Source organism: Pelodiscus sinensis, chromosome 6 (assembly GCF_049634645.1).
Source record: "Pelodiscus sinensis isolate JC-2024 chromosome 6, ASM4963464v1, whole genome shotgun sequence".
In the NCBI taxonomy this organism is placed as follows: domain Eukaryota; kingdom Metazoa; phylum Chordata; order Testudines; family Trionychidae; genus Pelodiscus; species Pelodiscus sinensis.
Genome location: NC_134716.1, coordinates 70,573,588 through 70,591,274, shown reverse-complemented (window position 1 = coordinate 70,591,274; position 17,687 = coordinate 70,573,588). Strand labels below are relative to the sequence as shown.

The 17,687-nt window shown below is 46.4% G+C and overlaps 1 protein-coding gene across 5 annotated transcripts in view; it reads left to right on the top strand.

Moving 5' to 3' along the window:
• Nucleotides 1–17,687, top strand: part of CAST (calpastatin) — a 101,021-nt gene that overhangs the window by 30,640 nt on the left and 52,694 nt on the right. The window contains exon 1 of one of the 5 annotated variants that reach the window (XM_006118682.4): nucleotides 4,906–5,068. The exons of 3 other annotated variants lie outside the window; for them this stretch is intronic. The gene's annotated coding sequence lies outside the window, so the exon portion shown is untranslated. Of the gene's footprint in view, nucleotides 1–4,905; nucleotides 5,069–17,687 lie in introns of those variants that run through there. One more of the 5 variants, XM_006118683.4, reaches the window with a different exon arrangement.

Below are 17,687 nucleotides of genomic sequence, written 5' to 3'. Positions count from 1 at the left end.
CACAGGCTTGCCTTTTAGTCTCTCTCTCTCGCTTGCCTTATCTGGGTTTTCCGGTTTTGTCAGAGTTCCAACTCAGTCCCGGGTCCCTCGCTTGAGAGCTGCCATTCGTCTCTACCCGAGGACGCTGCACCGGCCCTCAGGGCCCTCAGTGTCTCTTAGGTTTCTCCCCGTGGTCTCGGCACTGGGGGGAAGCACAGCCTTGAAGTCCAGCCCGGATCTTCCTTCCCCCTCCCCTCCTTTCCTTTGAGCATGTGCTCCCCTTTTTAAACTGGCTGCCCTCCTTTTGGGCTGGCCCCTGGGGATGACGTCTGCACTTCCCCAGCCTATCCTGCATGCGGATGCCTGGGGGATATCATCAGCCCGCTGTGACCGCCCCCTCATTGGAGGCGCCCGGGCCCCTTCTCCAGCATGGGCAAATGCCTCCTCCCTGTGACGCAGACCTTCGCCAAGTCCTAAGGTCCCTGGGGGCCGCCAGGCAGATGCGTCCTTCTCCCTGCGCTCAGAGTGCAGGGGGGCGCCTCTCCCCAAGCGGAGAAAGGCGGTCCCCTGTCACACTGTTCCTTATGGGGGAGTGAACTCATCTATGCTCAACTGGTTCTACTAATTAAACCACATCCCATGTGTATCTTACTGCCCCTGTATAAAACTATGGTTCTCCCACATCTTGAATACTGTGTACAGTTATGGTCTCCTCACCTCAAAAAAGATATTTTGGCCTTGGAAAGGGTTCAGAAAAGGGCAACTAAAATGATTAGGGGGTTTGGAACGGGTTCCATATGAAGAGCGATTAAAACGACTGGGACTTTTCAGTTTAGAAAAGAGGAGACTAAGGGGGGATATGATAGAGGTATATAAAATCATGAGAGGTGTGGAGAGGGCAGATAAAGAAAAGTTATTTATTAGTTCCCATAATAGAAGAACTAGAAGACACCAAATGAAATTAATGGGTAACAGGTTTAAAACTAATAAAAGAAAGTTCTTCATACAGCGCGTAGTCAGCCTGTGGAACTCCTTGCCAGAGGAGACTGTGAAGGCTAGGACTATAACAGAGTTTAAAGAGAAGCTAGATAATTTCATGGAGGTTAGGTCATAAAAGGCTATTAGCCAGGAGATAGAAATGGTGTCCCTGGCCTCTGTTTGTCAGAGGCTGGAGAAGGATGGCAGGAAACAAATCGCTTGATCATTGTCTTCAGTCCACCTTCTCTGGGGCACCTGGTGCTGGCCACTGCCGGCTACTGGGCTAGATAGACCTTTGGTCTGACCCAGTATGACCGTTCTTATGTGTGCCATGTAATCCTAATTGTATGGTACTGTCCAGCTCCTGTGGGCCTCTGGCCTTTGAGGGTATGTCTACATTGCAGTTAACCCCCTTCCTCCTCCGCAGCTGGGCTATGCCACTCAGTTTTGGGTCATGGAGCTCAGACTAAGGGGCTATTTAACTGTGTTATGGATATCTGGGTTCCATGATGTGGGAAGGTCCCAGAGGTGGGCTGCAGCCTGAGCCAGGGCATTTTCACTGCAATTAAATAGTCCCGAGTCATAAAATGTTAGGGTTGGAAGAGCCCTCAGGAGGTTATGTAGGCTAACCTCCTGCTGAAAACAGGACCAACCCCAACTAAATTGTTCTCATCAAGGCTTTGTCAAGCCTGGCTTAAAAACCTCTAAGGATGGTGATTCCACCACCTTCCTAGGTCAGGTGTTCTCAGAGTTGGGTCACCAGTTCGCCCAGGTAAGTCACAGGTGGGCTGCAAGACGCTTTGTTTAGCCATATGCATGGAGCCTTGCCGCTCCCATTGGCTGCTGTTCACGGTCTCCAGCCAAGGGAAGCTATAAGAAAACCCCTGTCCTAGGTAACCTATTCCAATGCTTCACCACCCTCCTTGTGAAATAGTTTTTCCTAATATCCAACTTAGACCTCTCCCATTGCAACCTGAGATGGACCAGTTGTGAGTGTCGAATTGTGGTGAATACATGCCTAAAAAGGGAAGCTCAGCCAGTTACAGCCCTCTTCCCTCTCTGATCTCCACTGTGGGGGTGGAGTAGATGAGGCGGTTTCCATATTTATGAGACATACTAGTCAGAAGCTGATATAAAAGGAGCATTGAAGTTCTTTATTTCAAATAATATACAAACAACGAAACACTTTCTTTCAAAAATTAGATTTTATAAACAGATGTGAAATTAAAAAGTAAATTACTGTTGTCCTTGTATCTGATAATTTCTATGATAATACCTTTTTAAACTATTAAATTGGTATACAGCAGATGGATTTATTATAGTTACATTTATGCTCACAACCTGTCATAGTAGTTATTAATGAGATAATTGCTGAGTAGCTGAGGTATGTGAATAGCCAGTCAGATTTGGAATTCTGCATAAGCAGGACATGATTTGTTTCAGAATAATGTACATTTATTAAACAAATCTATCTGGGTATGTCTACACTACAAAGTTAGTTCGAACTAACTTTCATAGGTGCTACAGTAGCGCTCCGTTAGTTCGAATTTAATTCCAACTAATGGAGCGCTTAGTTCGAACTAGGTAATCCTCATTCCACGAGGATTAAGCCTAGTTCGAATTAAGGGCTGTGTAGACCCTTAATTCGAACTAGTGGGAGGCTAGCCAACACCAGGGAAACTCATCTGCCCCCCTCCCGGCCCCGGACCCCTTAAAGGGGCACGGGCTGGCTACGGTGCCTGTGCCAGGTGCAAGCCTGCCAGCACCCAGCCAGCAGACCCTGCACCTGGCACAGATTGAGCCACCCACCCGATGCCCCCCAGCCCTCCCCCTCTTCCCGGGACCAGGCTGGCGGCTCCCGGGAGCTTGCCCGGGACCGCAAGAGGCGGGCACCCGCCTGGGCTAGTGCGGACATCGTGGACCTTGTCCACGATCTCCGCACTAGGCACAGGAAAGTGGCTGGCTTGGGCAGGAGAGCTGCCAGCCTGGCCACCCAGGAGCAGGTGTGCATGAAAATCAAGGGGATCCACTGAGACCCCCGACCCTGAGCTTACAATGGCCGTCCTGGGTCAGACCAAAGGTCCGTCTAGCCCAGTAGCCTGTCTGCCGACAGTGGCCAACCCTAGGGACCCTGCAGGGGATGGACCGAAGACAGTGACCAAGCCATTTGTCTGGCGCCATCCCTCTCCAGCCTTCCACAAACCTTGGGCAGGGACACCACTCCTACCCCCTGGCTAATAGCACTCCATGGACCCAACCTCCATGACTTGATCTCACTTTCCTTTAAACTCTGTTCTAGTTGTAGCCTTCACAGCCTCCTGCAGCAAGGAGTTCCACAGGTTGACTCTTTGCTTTGTGAAGAACAACTTTCTGTTACTAGTTTGAAGCCTGCTACCCATTCCTTTCCTTTGGTGTCCTCTAGTCCTTCTTTATGGGAACTAATGAAGAACTTTTCTGTATGCACCCTCTCCACCCAACTCCTGCTTTTAGAGACCTCTATCCTGTCTCCCTTCCGTCTCCTCTTTTCTAAGCTGAAAAGTCCCAGTCTCTTTAGCCTCTCTTCATATGGGACCTGTTCCCAACCCCTGATCATTTTAGTTGCCCTCCCCTCTCCCAGCCTCTCTCTTCCCCTCTCCCACCTCCTTTTCCCAGTCTCCCCCAGTTTTGTTCAATAAAGACAGATTCCATTTTTGAACACAATTGTCCTTTATTTTGTACATCAAGAAAAGGGGCTAGGGAAGGGTAAGTGGAAGGAGGTGAGGGAGGAATGGGGCACGAGCCCCCGATGGGGAGGACTGGGCTGGCTCTGCGGGCTTTTGGGGTGGAACCTCTCCTGCAGCCCCCCAATTGCCTCCTCTCCCCAGATGGCAGCCTGCGGCAAGTGCAGCCGGGCTGATGGCCGAGTGGTGTGATGTGCCCAGTGTGGGTACTCCGGGCACTCCAAACCAGGACTGCTTTGCAAGCGGGGCACCCCTGAGAACTGTCTGTCCGGGGTGGGGGTCGGGACCCTTTAAGCGCAGCCCTCGGCTAGCCTGAGACAGCATCTCCACGCTCTAAGTCCTCCTCTGATGCCCTGCTGGCACTGCTTCCGGCCATCCTTAAGCCTGGTTCAGGGTCCACTTAATGTGGTCATGCTAGTTCGAATTAGCAAAACGCTAATTCGAACTAGTTTTTTAGTCTAGACTAGCTTAGTTCGAATTAACTAATTCGAACTAAGTTAGTTCGAATTAACGTAGTGTAGATGTACCCTCTCTGATTTGCTGCTGATTGTTAGCCCATATGCCCACATCTGGTCCTATGATTTCCTCACCATTTCTTCTCCCCTACTGTGTCCAATTCTTTCCTTTCTCATTTTCATCCTTAGCTGATTAAGACTGCTTACTTCCCTCCTCCCCTTTAATCATCTTCAGTCTCTCTACTGGAATAATTTAATAATCTTACCTACTGAGTCCCTCCTTCCTCAGTTCAGCTATCCACAATAACTGTAGTTGTTATTTATTAAAGTATATAAGGTCAATTGGATTATATTGGATTTCTCCAGTCAGCTCTGTTGCTGTAGAAACCATTGTAGTAGGTGGGGCATGGTGCTGTGCAGAAATGCAGATATTGCCTTTAGAAGGGAAATGGTAATTCCTATTTGTATAAAATACTGTGAGCCCAAATCGTTCCTGATGCTGCTTGGCTGATTTCAATAGAATTATCTAGAAATCAGGGATGAGTTTTACGTACTGTCATTGTGTATGATAAACCGATAATACACAAACATTTGTATTTCCACAGGCAGTATTTTCTTTTTCACTGTGGATTAGTTACTTTAGTTGTGGGAAATATATAGAGAGAGCCTGTTTATATACTAAAAACCCACACCCAACAACAAGCTAATAGAGAGGCGGAGCAACTGAAACTGCTGGGTGGAGGATCCTCCTATGTGATGTCAGAATTAGCTGTGTCATCCTCAAGTGAAAAAGGGGCTGGCTAGGATTTCATTAAAACTGAAACCAATGATAGGACGGTTCAGCTGTTGAAACAAAAACATTTCTGCCAAGCCGAACTGTCATAGGATCTTGTGCGACAATTACCTGGAAATCTGACTATAAACGAACTGTATGAAGTGAGTAGTATTGTCTGACTTGCTATTCTTTCTTATCTCTGCTTTAGGCTAATGACATGATACTGTTTCTTCTTTATTTTTTCCTAGTAGTTCTCTGAGTGAGCTGCTTACCTCAAGGGCTTGTGAGATGTTCCTTTTATCTGGCAGGGAGCATTCGCAAATTGGCTGATTGTATAGTGACTGGTTTCTAAAACTGTCCATAGTGCTTAGAGCTAATAGGGAGAGCAGTTTTTCTGGATAGGAAGGCTGTTTGTACTCCATATGTATTTCTGACTATTTGATTTGAGGACAGTTTATGAAACCTAAACAAAATTCTAAAGTAGGGAAGAGCAGAGGATTTTAACATTGTGGCTGGTTTAGGTTCAGCTTCTCTCTTCCTACTACCGTAAGCATTATTTGGCTTCAGTATTTAGGGAGGCAGCTCCAATTGGGCCATTGGAGGGAAGGAAATTCTGTGCCTGCCTGAGGGTTGCAGTTGGGAGGGGCAGTGCCCCCTCTAAACTACACCCATCTAGTAGCTTAAACTGGCTTGTGTCACAAGCCCATATTTTTGACTCATGAAGGCAAAGTTTAATATAGTTGTCAAATGTACCAAATATTGCATAATCAGGGTATAATGTCCTCTACAAAAGAATATTTTTGTTTGGAGGATGCTTAGGTCTCGATATCATAGTAACTCACAAGTGTTCAGAATAAGTACAAGCTTGATACGTGTGGAAGAAACAGAAATATACAGTCATTAAATTGTTTATTATTGTTTCCATAATAATGCAGATGAGATTTATTTTGTAGATTTAGTATAGATTATACAGTAAAACTGCAGTTGTCCGGCATCCAGTGGTCCTGCACTCCTGATAGTCCAGTACCAACTGGAACCTGGAAGTGCTCCGGCCAGCCGGATAATTGGAGCTGCTCTGCCCCTGGCTTCCCCAAGTCGGATGCTGGTCAGTTTCAGCAGCGGTGGACTTGGGGAAGCCCTGGGGCAGAGCAGCTGGAGTGCTGCTGGGTTGGTCCCGCAGCACCGCCCTCTCCCATGCTGCATAGTTCCCCACCGAACCCCCCACTCCAAACCCCTCATAGATCTCCTTCCGGTACTCCGGCATATCTGATAATCCGGCACCCCATGGGTCCTAAAGGTGCCGGATTATCGGAAGTTTACTGTACCTAACATTTCTAAAGTATTTTTCATTATATTAATTGTAAACAAAACTATTGATTTATTACCACCAATTCCCTTTCTTGGCTTAAAACTCAAAAAAGGAAATACTTAGGAAATAATGGAACAAAATAAAAAGGAAAATTTGAGAAAACAGCCCCCTGCTCCATGTGAGATTTGTCAATGGTTGTGTTATAGCCACCTCTCCTTTATCTACTCAGAGTGAAAACAAGCTTATTCAACACAGAGGTGCTTGTGGGTGCATTTAATAAACTTTGTTATGATCTTAATAAGAGCTCTACTTTTTCATCACATTTTGGGAGTAGGGAGGAAGTGTGTGTGTGTGTGTGTAGGGAGGAAGTGTGTGTGTGTGTGTGTGTGTGTGTGTGTGTTAAAAATGACTGGCTTCTCAGCCTGTCTCCTCTATAAAATGCAACAGTTTTCTAAACTGAAATATTTCATACTCTCTACCCATAATATAGATATTTGATATTTTAAAAAAGTAATTGAATAAGAATTCAATATACAGTTAATTCCTGTGCAGAGGATTATCTGAAGGCCTGTTGCACTGCTGTGTGGCTTAAGTGAATGTGGTAGCCATCTGTATCAGGTTGAATTTCGCTATTCAGTCATATTGGCTTATGCTAAAACTCTGCATGTTGAAAAGATACTGTCAATTTGAAATCTAGCCAAAGTTGCAAAAGTTTGTAAAAATAGCTTCAGATATCACCCTCCTCCCCCCTCCCCCTTACTCCCAATGTTTATGGTCTTGTGGTTAGGTTTTCCTCTGTGTAAATGGCTTTTTTTTCTTTCCTCTTGCTGTTTTAAAGACACACATAAATAACACAGTAAGCTGGGTAACGTGCCCAACTCCTGCCTGAGCCCCCACTCGCCAGTCCTATAAGGCTGTGCATGCGCTCACTAGTCCAACCAGACAGGACTGGAGATTACCTGGTAGTAAATGGGGAATGGTGAAATGACTTTGCACAAATAAATAAAATAAAATAAAGAAATGTATTTTATCGAGCAATATTGGGTGTTACTCATGAATATTCCAGCTAAATCATTTTTGGGCAAAAAAGTGTTTTCTTTACTCCTAAAGTAGGTGGTTTCTCTTTTCTTCAGTAATATGCAAACTTGTGGTGGGTCTAAGGTGGTATCCATTGTCCTGTGGACAGTTGGATACAAAACACCACCATTTAGTCACAAAAGTTGTGAAAAAGCTGCATTCTGCTTGTTAGATGTTAGTTTGAAATCATTTATCTCTAGTCCCAGTGCAGATTGCCCTTAGAATGAACCATCTTGCTCTGAAAGTTCTCCTTACCTAGAACTTCATTTCATCCCATCTTTTGAGTTCTTCGGTAGCTTCTGAACAATGAACTCTAAGTATTTGACCAATTTTACTTTGAAGAATCTCTTCAGAAACAAATTCAGTTTTTCAAAAATAGCAAAATTGGGGACAAGATCCCAGAGAGGAGAGTGGGACAGAGAAAGCAAGAGTGCTAATTTTGTGGCAGCACCTTCAAGTATACAACCTCTTTCAGGAGGGCTTTGTTGCTGGGAAGACAGAAGGGGATGGAATTTGAGGGAATACATTTTCCATCATGTCTTTACTTCACCTTTCTCAGGAAAAAAAGAAGGGGGGGGGCCTTTTTTTTCAGGTAACTTAGCATTGACTCTGTCCTGTTACATGATACCCTGCCTGCACTAAGAAACTATTTCTGAGCTAGAGGAGAGTAGCCACAAGGGGCCCTCTGACGGTAGTGTTTTTGCAGACATGTATGGCTAAGAAGAATCAATTAGTAAATGTGAAGGCACAGCTCCTCTGTTTAAACAATCCTTTACCTTTGCAAATCCATGAAGAGCTGAATTTGAGGCAACTCACTGCTACTTCTGCAGGGAATACTGCATGTTTCACCCTCCCTGACTTGAGACATGAGTGCCTTAAAAAATAAAATCCCCCTGTAGGAAGAAAGCTGTATCTGGCATGATAGGGCTCTAAGTATTTAGGGATCTTAAATGTCAGTGTTGTATTGGATTCCAAAGGTGTTGCAGCCTGGTATGTAGTATGCTCTGGAGGAATGAACATGGAGTCAGGAGATCCTGAGCTCTGCTGCTGACTTGCTGTATGACTTGTCACTGCATAGCTCTATCTCAGTTTCGCCATGTTTAAATGGGGATAATAACAGACTGCAAAGTGGTGTGAGGATTAGTGTAATGAATGTTTATAATGTGTGTTGCGCATGCAGAGCACTAAGTACAGGCTGTGTAGAATTGAGGTTATTATTTTTAAAATGTTTTCCAATAGAAAACGACTTGAATTGATATTCTCCATCTTATTCTCCATCAACAGATGAACCAATCTGTGATTTTGATAGTATCTCTTGCTAGTAATAATTCATTCGGCTTTTTGGAAGTGCAAGTCATTATTTCTTCTTCTTTAGGTGCTTTTGCATATAATATTAAAATCCACAAACAGGTTTGATTACATTTTGTTAGGTGATGTACAAGCATAAAAATTAGTCTCCCTGTTGCAAAGAGCTTACAGTCTACAGTGCTGTTAGAAAACAACAGATGATCCAGAGGCAGATGGGATAGAAGGGCTCCTTTTTTGCAGATACTTGTTCTGCCTTGCACTCTCAAAGTCCTGGTCTGGGTGAACAACAAATTAACCACAAGTACACCTTTTTATCTGAGTTAGTATGTAATTGCACTTATCTAATATATCACTTGTTAAATCATACTTTAATAATGTGAACATTAGGGATGTAAGCGAGTAGTCAACCATTCCCCCCCCCCCCCCCAACTGATGCCTCTGTATCAGAGACAGCGGGGAGGGGGGAGCAGGCGCCTATGCTGGGGGAAGCCGGCTGAACTGAAGCATTCAGTTCTCATATCACAAACTCTCTGCTCAGCAGTTTACAGGGGGGAAGCAGATGTGATCCTGAATGTTTCAGATAGGGAGGGAAGGAAGATAGCATACAGTTATAAACAAAGAGTATTCATTAGAAGTTCCGTCCTTGGTACAGCTACTTGCTTATTTATCCCAAGCAACCAGGAAAGGAGGAAAACATATCTATAAATCAATAGGGACAATGCCTGCCCATGCTGTACCCACCCACCATGGTAGCAATTACCTGGACTTCTTATTTAACTCTTACATATCCCCAACAAATACAAGGTGTAATACAAGGAGGAGAGAAACAGGCAACATGGTTTGGGTTAAGGTCCGCAGCAGGGCTGGGCAAAATACAGCCTGGGGGCTGGACCCAGCCCACCAAGCAACTGGATCCAGCCCACGAATGCAGTGGGGAGCCACAGGCAGAGACTCTGCTTGCCTTGCGACCCCCTCCTCACACTGCTCAGAAAAGTGGCTGCTGCAACCGTTTTGGGAAGGGGAAGTGGTGCTTCAAGGACTGCTCCTGCTCCCTGCACAATCCCATTGGCTGATTTCTGGCCAATGAGAGCTTCCTGTTTGAAGAACAGGTAGTGTGAGAAGCATCCTGTACCCCTCCCCTGAGGCTCTTATTCTCCAGTGCACATGGCTCCTGCAGCCTGTGGGGGGGACAGGCAGGAAAGCTACCTGAGAACCCTGCAGAGCTGTTGGCTGGGAGTCACTCAGTCAGGTCTCCCAGTCAGAGCCTGCCTATGGCACCCCAGTCGTTCTCTTCCCCTGCCCACTCCTGCCTCCCTACCCCACGTAAGCCATACCCCATATCCCCTCTGAGACCCTGCACCCAAATCCTCTGCCCCTAGTCACAACCCCTTCTTGACCTAGGTCATAACCCAAACTCCTACACCCAGTCCCCTGCCCTAAGTCACAACAATCTCCTTCACCTAAACTCCCTCCCAGACCCCATTCTCTCCTGCACCTGAGTCCCTTACCCCAAGCTCCCTTCTGCAACCAGCCTCCATCCAAAACCACACACCTCCTCCATTAATATCATGAAAGAGTGCGGCGCTTGATAACTTTCCAAAATCTTGGAGTGCACCTCCATCAAAAATTATTCTCCACCTCTGGCCTACAGGATAACCATGTGATTTTTGTTGTCCATAATTTTTAGTTGGTCAGGAGTACAGGTTGGACCTCCCTGGTCCGGCATTCTCAGGACCTGACTGGTTCCGGGTGAGAGATTTTTCCGGACCAGGGGAGGTCATTTCTGGCTGCCCTGCGGCCGGCCCTCCCCTGCTCTGCTCCTCTGAGCTCCTGCCCCCACTCCTGCAGCCGTGCGCCAAGCTTCCTTCCTACCCGCAGCCCAACTTGGCCACAGGTTACCTCTGGGAACACTGATGTTACCGGACCAGAGGGTATGCAGGTGCAAGCTGTATTGATCACATTTGACTTCTGTGTTTACATAAGATAAATAATATATTTAGGTACATATATACTGTATTGTACATATTAAATACTTTTACATTTCATATTTTATTTAAATTATGCCAGAGTTAATTTTGAAATAGTTTTAAAAAAAGACCCTTAACATTGACAAAGCAAACAGAAAAAGAGACCTTGTACTGCTGACTTTTGTACCCATTCCTCAGAAGCTTCTAGAACTGGCCATTGCTTAGACAAGTTACTGAATTAGATAAACAGTTGGTCCGATCAGGTATGGCAGTCCTGTGTTCCAGGATATCATTTTTGCAAGACTTTTGAGCATGACTCCAAAGAAGCAGTTTTAATAATAATGAAAGATGTTAGGAATCTGCAAATGATACCATATCTAATCATAGTTGTTGCTAATGCAGTTAATTGTAGAAGACACACAAGTAGCGTCCTTTTCGTGTTTTTTTTTTTGGCTATTTTTTTTCAAGTTCTCTGCAGGAAGAAATGGCTTCCGAAGCCTTGTTGATTTTTAATCTTTAGTAACAGAGGTTTCTGTTACCTAGAATGTATGCAGTTCCTGTTACCTCAGTGGTAACATCCGCCTGCCCCACTCTGCAAAAAATCCAGCCTCTGAGTCAGTGTGTGTCTGCACATTCTGCGAACATCAACAGAAAGTTCTGAATTTTGCCAGATTTGCTAGGTGTTTCCCCACTTACAATTCACTGATATAGAAAGCATTTTAAAACATTGATGTTGTTAAAAACATTAACATAAGAACGGCTGTTCTGGGTCAGACCAAAGGTCCATCTAGCCCAGTAGCCTGTCTACCGACAGTGGCCAACACCAGGTGTCCCAGAGAGGGTGGACCGAAGACAATGATCAAGCGATTTTTCTCCTGCCATCCCTCTCCAGCCTCTGACAAACAGGCCAGTCAGCAGTGGCACCAGGGTTCCTCTTCAACCAGGTGCTCTGGTTGAAAACTGGGCACCTGACAACCAGGGCTAAATTAACTCTTCTGGGAACCCAGGGCTATTGAATTTTGGGGGGCCCTCTGTGCTCTGTGGTGGGGCCAAAACTACGGGGCTCAGCATACGGGAGAAGGCTGTGGGTTAAGGCAGAGCATTGGAGTAAGGGAGTGCAGACTTTGTGGTAGGGCTGGGGATGAAGGGTTTGGGGTGTATGAGGGGGCTAAGGACAGGAGTGGGGGTAGGAGTACAGGGACTGAGTGTGAGTTAGGTGTGGGGACGGCCTCAGAGCTGGGGCTTAGGGTTGGCGTGCAGGGTGCTTACCTGGGAATAGCTCCCCTTGTCATAGACTTTGCCCATTGCCCTGCGCTCACCTTCAGGCACCACTCTCCACTGTTCACATTGGGAAGCTTGCAACTCCAACCCTGGGGTGTGGTGCCTGAAGGCAAGGGCAAGGTAGAAGTGCGTGGAGCCACTTCCTCTCCCGCTCCCAGCAGATTGAGCCACATAACATGCACGGGTTTGGGTGGCTGCAACCTAGGGCCCCAGGATACCGGGGGAGGGGTGAGTGGGGGAGAGAGAGGAACCCCACAAAAAGATCTGCCCTTTTGGCAGCCCAGAGATCTTTCTGTGGCACCCTCCAACCCCCCCAATGTTCTAGCCCTGCTGGTAATCCTAACTGGAAATATAGTTGCTGTCCAAAAAAAATCACACCAAACAGATCAATAAGGCTCTTCTTGTACCTCCTGTGATTGTTTAGCAGAAAGATCAGAAATAATTTTAAGTGCAATAAGCTAAATTTACAGGTTAGTTGGTATAACTTTGTTCCAACATTGTAGGGATAAAAATTTATATCAGGTCAAGCACAATACTCCATTTATACATCATGTTTTGAGTTTGGTCCCCTGAATCCAAGGGAGCATAAAGTGGTGTAATTTACAATCTGAGGAGTGAGAAAGGAAGGTTTAAGAAGGGAAAAAAAATGCAAAAAGGAGTAAGTAAATGGATGTTAAAAGTGCCTCTGTTTTAATATAAAACCGCATTTGGGGCCTTGGTTTTTATATTTATGCCAAGTTACTGTATCTTTATACCTACTTATTTTACGATTCCTTATTACCTCTGTATTTGACTAAATATTGTTTACTGTAAATAAACCAAAAATCCCTGTTTTGAAATCCAAATGGTGTCAGAATTTTGATGGAGGTAAATTGCACTGATTGAAGCTCTGTAGACTTAGTTTTATTTTAAAATCCTGATTTTTAACATAACTGCACCATGATTAAAACGGGGCAGATGCTGGGTCAGAGACTGCAACAAAGAGATGGGCCGCAGACAGCTTTGCAGCACTGACCTACCTCTCAGGAATAGGAGATCCGAAATGCATAAAGGTGCAAGCTCCAAGTGGGAGAAGCAAGCAAAGGCAACACCCTCCCTCCCCTACTGGAGGTGAACATTAGGTTGGGTTAGGACCTGTTGAGGGCATTATCCTAGTTGATTCTTTTTCAGGGGGGTTGGGAAGGATTTTTTCCCACACCACCAGATTGGCTTCAGTGGAATGAGGTTTTTTTTGCCCTCCCCACAGCAGATGTCAGATCTTTTTTTTGCCCTCCCCACAGCAGATGGGAAGATCTTTTCTGATAAGAAGAAAAGGTGTAGGCCATACATCGCATTTTATTTTGGGGCGGATGTCCAGAGCAGGTACTCCATAGGAAAGGCATCTAGGCACCAGTAGATGACCTGGTAAAGCACTTAAAAGGAGGTGCTGGATAAAGGAATAGAATGGGAAAGAGCAGTTGAGGACTACTGTGATTGGTAATGCAGATAGCCAAACCCTGACGCCTCCCTGCCCTGTTCTCAAAGCCCACCTTAACCTTCCTATGAAGGGGGATGGATGGAAAGGTCCAAACCATGGGCTGCTGGGGACCTGAATGGAAATGAAGGGGGGCTCAAAGTAGCCCCGGATAATGATTTGAATAAACATGGATTTGCCTGCACTGTACACTTTCTGCCTGGTAGGTCCAAACCATGGGCTGCTGGGGACCTGAATGGAAATGAAGGGGGGCTCAAAGTAGCCCCGGATAATGATTTGAGTAAACATGGATTTGCCTGCACTGTACACTTTCTGCCTGGTAGTTCCAGACATCTACATGATAAAGTTGCAGCCTGATTTTAAAATCCATATCAATTGTCTCCTATCCTCCTTTCACTCCGTGACAGTTTTAATATCTAAAATCTTAAATAGAAATGCCAGGAATACTACTTCAACAGTATCACAAAAGATAACCTTGGTAGGACATGGGAGATTTTTAAAATCCCATTCTTCTGATAATCAGCTTGTTTGTTATTCCCCACTTGAAATCAGTCACATTTTTATCAAGTGATACCTCACAAACCACTAGGTGAATAAAAACTATTTTTATACCATCTGAATGCTGAGTGTGTCTGCTTTTATGTATGTGATAGTGCTTCTTTAAGCTACAGCTAGAACTTCTGTTTGCTGCTAAAATCATGAAATGTAGTATTTTATTAAAGTTATAGTCCATATAGAAGAAATTGAGAGAGAAATTATATAATTCTGATTACTAAGGTCTGATATGTTATCACACAACAGGGTTAGAAGAACTTTAGCAGAACTTTAAAAAATGATTTATGGATCAGTGATCTTTTCCTAACTTTGGTTGTGGACTTCGTGGTCAGAAAGGAGAAAAAAATCAGTCTCAAACTACTGCTTCCAGATAAATCATGTTTTACCTTAAGCAGCTTTCACCTAGCATTATTTGATTTGAAATGATTTAACAAGTAAGATGGCCAAGTAATTCATAATACTCTTTCTCAACAGATAATGACCTAATTATTTTACATTCTTACATATCTTTAGCAATCTCTTACAGGCAGTCCCTGGGTTACATGGATCCGACTTACATCGGATCCCTACTTACAAACGGGGTGAGGCAACCCCGCACTAGCTACTTCCCCCCAGCAGACCAGGGAGACGTGAAGCTAGCGCCCCCCCTCCCAAGCAGACCAGGGAGACACAGAGCGGCTTTTCTCAGCAGACACCTCAGCTTGAGAATAAAGGACTGAGGGAAGTGAGGTGTGGGAGAATAAAACTGAGCTCTGGAGAAATGTTTGGCTAGAGCAGTGGTCCCCAACACGGTGCCCGCGGGGCCATTTGTGTGCGCCCGCCCGGCCATTTGTGTGCCGGAGCCGGCCCGGGGCGCATGGTAAGCGCCGCCCCGGGAGTGCTGCCAATTGGCCGCTCGTGCCCCGGGCGCGCGGCACTTGGGGGGAGGAGGGCGCCGGCCCCAGGCGCGCGGTGCTTGAGAGGAGGGGGGCGCCGGCCCCGGGCGCGCAGTGCTTGGGGGGAGGAGGGCGCCGGCCCCGGGCGCGCGGTGCTTGGGGGGAGGGGGGCGCCGGCCCCGGGCGCGCGGCACTTATTAGGAGTGCCAGCCCGGGCGCGCGGCGCTTGGGGGGAGGGGGGCGCCGGCCCCGGGCGCGCGGCACTTGGGGGGAGGGGGGAGCCGGCCCCGGGCGCGCAGCACTTATTAGGAGCGCCAGCCCGGGCGCGCGGCGCTTGGGGGGAGGGGGGCGCCAGCCCCGGGCGCGCGGCGCTTAGTAGGAGCGCTGGCCCGGGCGTGCGGCGCTTGGGGGAGGAGGGGGCACCGGCCCCAGGCGTGCGGCTTTTGGAGGGGGCGCTGGCCCCCGGCGCTTGCAGGGGGGGGCCGGCCCCGGGAGCATGGCGCTTGCGGGGGCGGGGGCGGGGGGGCCGCCCCTTAGCACGCGGCTATGGGGGGGGCCGTTCGCCCCCAGGCGTGCATGTGTCCCCGCCCCCTGGCGCCCGGCAGGCGAACGGCCACGCCCCCTGGCGCCCGGCAGCCTCTAAAGGTTGGGGACCACTGGGCTAGAGTTTCCCCTACAATATGTACCAGTTCCGACTTACATACAAATTCAACTTAAGAACAAACCTACAGTCCCTATCTTGTACGTAACCTGGGGACTGCCTGTATTTTATGTAGAAATGTTACTTGCCTTGTTTAGTACCTTTATAATTTTTTATACCTTAGAATATCAGTCAGTTGTTGCATGCACACTGCTCATAGACATCACTTAGTATTTCACTGTCTCTTTTGTCATCCCTTACAACTGCGTGACTTGAATTATTTTTGCTTTATGAGTGAAAAATTGGGACCTTCTTGTGCAGCCAGTTTCTTTTTAGCTTTCTGTAACTCTTCTATTGAAGTGTATTTCAAGATCTGATTTTCTGCAGTATAGCTCTTACTCATTATGGATTCTGTTCAGTTTCTGCACAAAGATAATTCCTCTTTCTCTATAGTTCTAGATTTATCCTAGTATGAGAGACTTACCTAGCATTGTTCAGGTCCTTCAGGGCAGGAGGATGGCAGTGTAAGAGGTGCATAAGTCAGGGCTGGGCCTTGGGGATGGGGAGGGCACATCAGGAGGCTGACGGGATGGGGGTGAAGGAGTATGGGTGGGAGGTTGAGGAGGGTCTCAAGGCAGGAGATTGGGATTGTGAGTGAGGGCTGGGGTGTGAGGGGAGGCTCAAGGTGGGGGATCCCCCCAACCCTCTTCAGCCGTTAGGGCTTTCCTTCCCCCTCCTCCGACTGTACTGTGGCCAAGGGCCAGAGGGAAAGGTTTTGGAGAAGGGGGGCCTACTTCCAAGTCTGGTGGCAGGCAAGTTGGTGAGTTCAAGCCCCAGCTGGCCACTCTGGTGGTGGTGGTGTGGCTACCTCTTGTGGTCACTCTGTAGTATAGCTCCCCCTGTACTCACTGCCCCCTGTGGCCCCTCTCAATATCACATTCCTCCTCTTTGTGCTTCCTCCCTTTCCCTGTTAGGGAAAACAGTCCCATTCCTATCACTTCTCGTTTTCCTGACACAATCAAACCCTGACCTGGCTTTAAATTGGAAGAAGAGGAAGCTGCATACCAAATTTGGTGGTTATAGCTCTTACAGTTTTGGAAGAGCTCTTGAACAAACAGACTTATGGAGCAGACAGATTTTGAAACCCACTTAGAAAGAATTATGAAAATATAACCTGATTTTACTTTTGCTACTGCTGTCATCTATTTAAGACTTCTGACAGAGCTGATTAAAATATACACAAACACTCATTTTAAATACTGATGAAATATACTTTTAGATTTGAGTACTACCAGGCCAAATTTTGCCCTCAGATACACAGTTGTAACAGAAATCTCTAAAATCAGTGACCTTGCCTGGGTGTAAGTGAAGTCAGAATTCCACTCTATAACAAGCACTTGAACGCTTATCGTTTAGTTGTGATAACAACAGTGTTCTGAAACAACTACAGTGACGGTTTTGTGTTAACCATGTATCTTTGACTATGTAATCTTTTTAATGTTGCCTATCGGATACAGGCCAAGAGCTCATTATTCTCGTACTATAACAGGGTGTGCCTCCAAATACGTTAAAACCTCTCCAGATTCTATTTAAACCATGAATCAGTAAGCTGTTGTACTAGTTACTAGGCAACATTTTAATGTTTATCTCTAAGCCTGACATGTATTCCTGTGTTGCTTTAGAGAACAAAACTTGATCTGTTCTGTTCACTCAGATTGTGGTAAATGAATAATACAGTTTTTTTTAAGTAGCATTTAGTTGGCTAATTCGCATGGATATACACACAGCCATCAAAAACAGTGAAGTGAAACAGTCCAAAATTGTCTCATGTTAAACAGCCAGCTTGTTTTATAAATGATGTAGCAGATACCAAACAAGCATAACACTTCTACTTATTTTTATTAACATGCTTTCTTTTGTTTACAGATAGAGGACCACATTTTGCCAAGCCCTTGTGTGATACAAAGATTGGAAGTAGGGATGTTAACTATTGGTTATTTTACTAGTCGAGTAGGCGATGGAATTTTCATTGACTACTCGACTAGTCAATATTCACTTCTGCCTGCAGCCCGGGACCTGCGGGAAGTCCTGCTGACTCTGGGCTGCACGCGGGCGTGCCAACTTTGAAGTGTACAAGATTCCCCAGTGGGGACTCTTCTGCATTTCAAGGCAGAGCGCAGCATGGAGCCTGGGCTGACTCCAGGCTCCATGCTGTGCTGCCAATTTGAAATGCCACGTGGAGACCGGGCTCAGCTGGGGACTCTGCAGCTGATCCCAAGCTACATGCCACATTT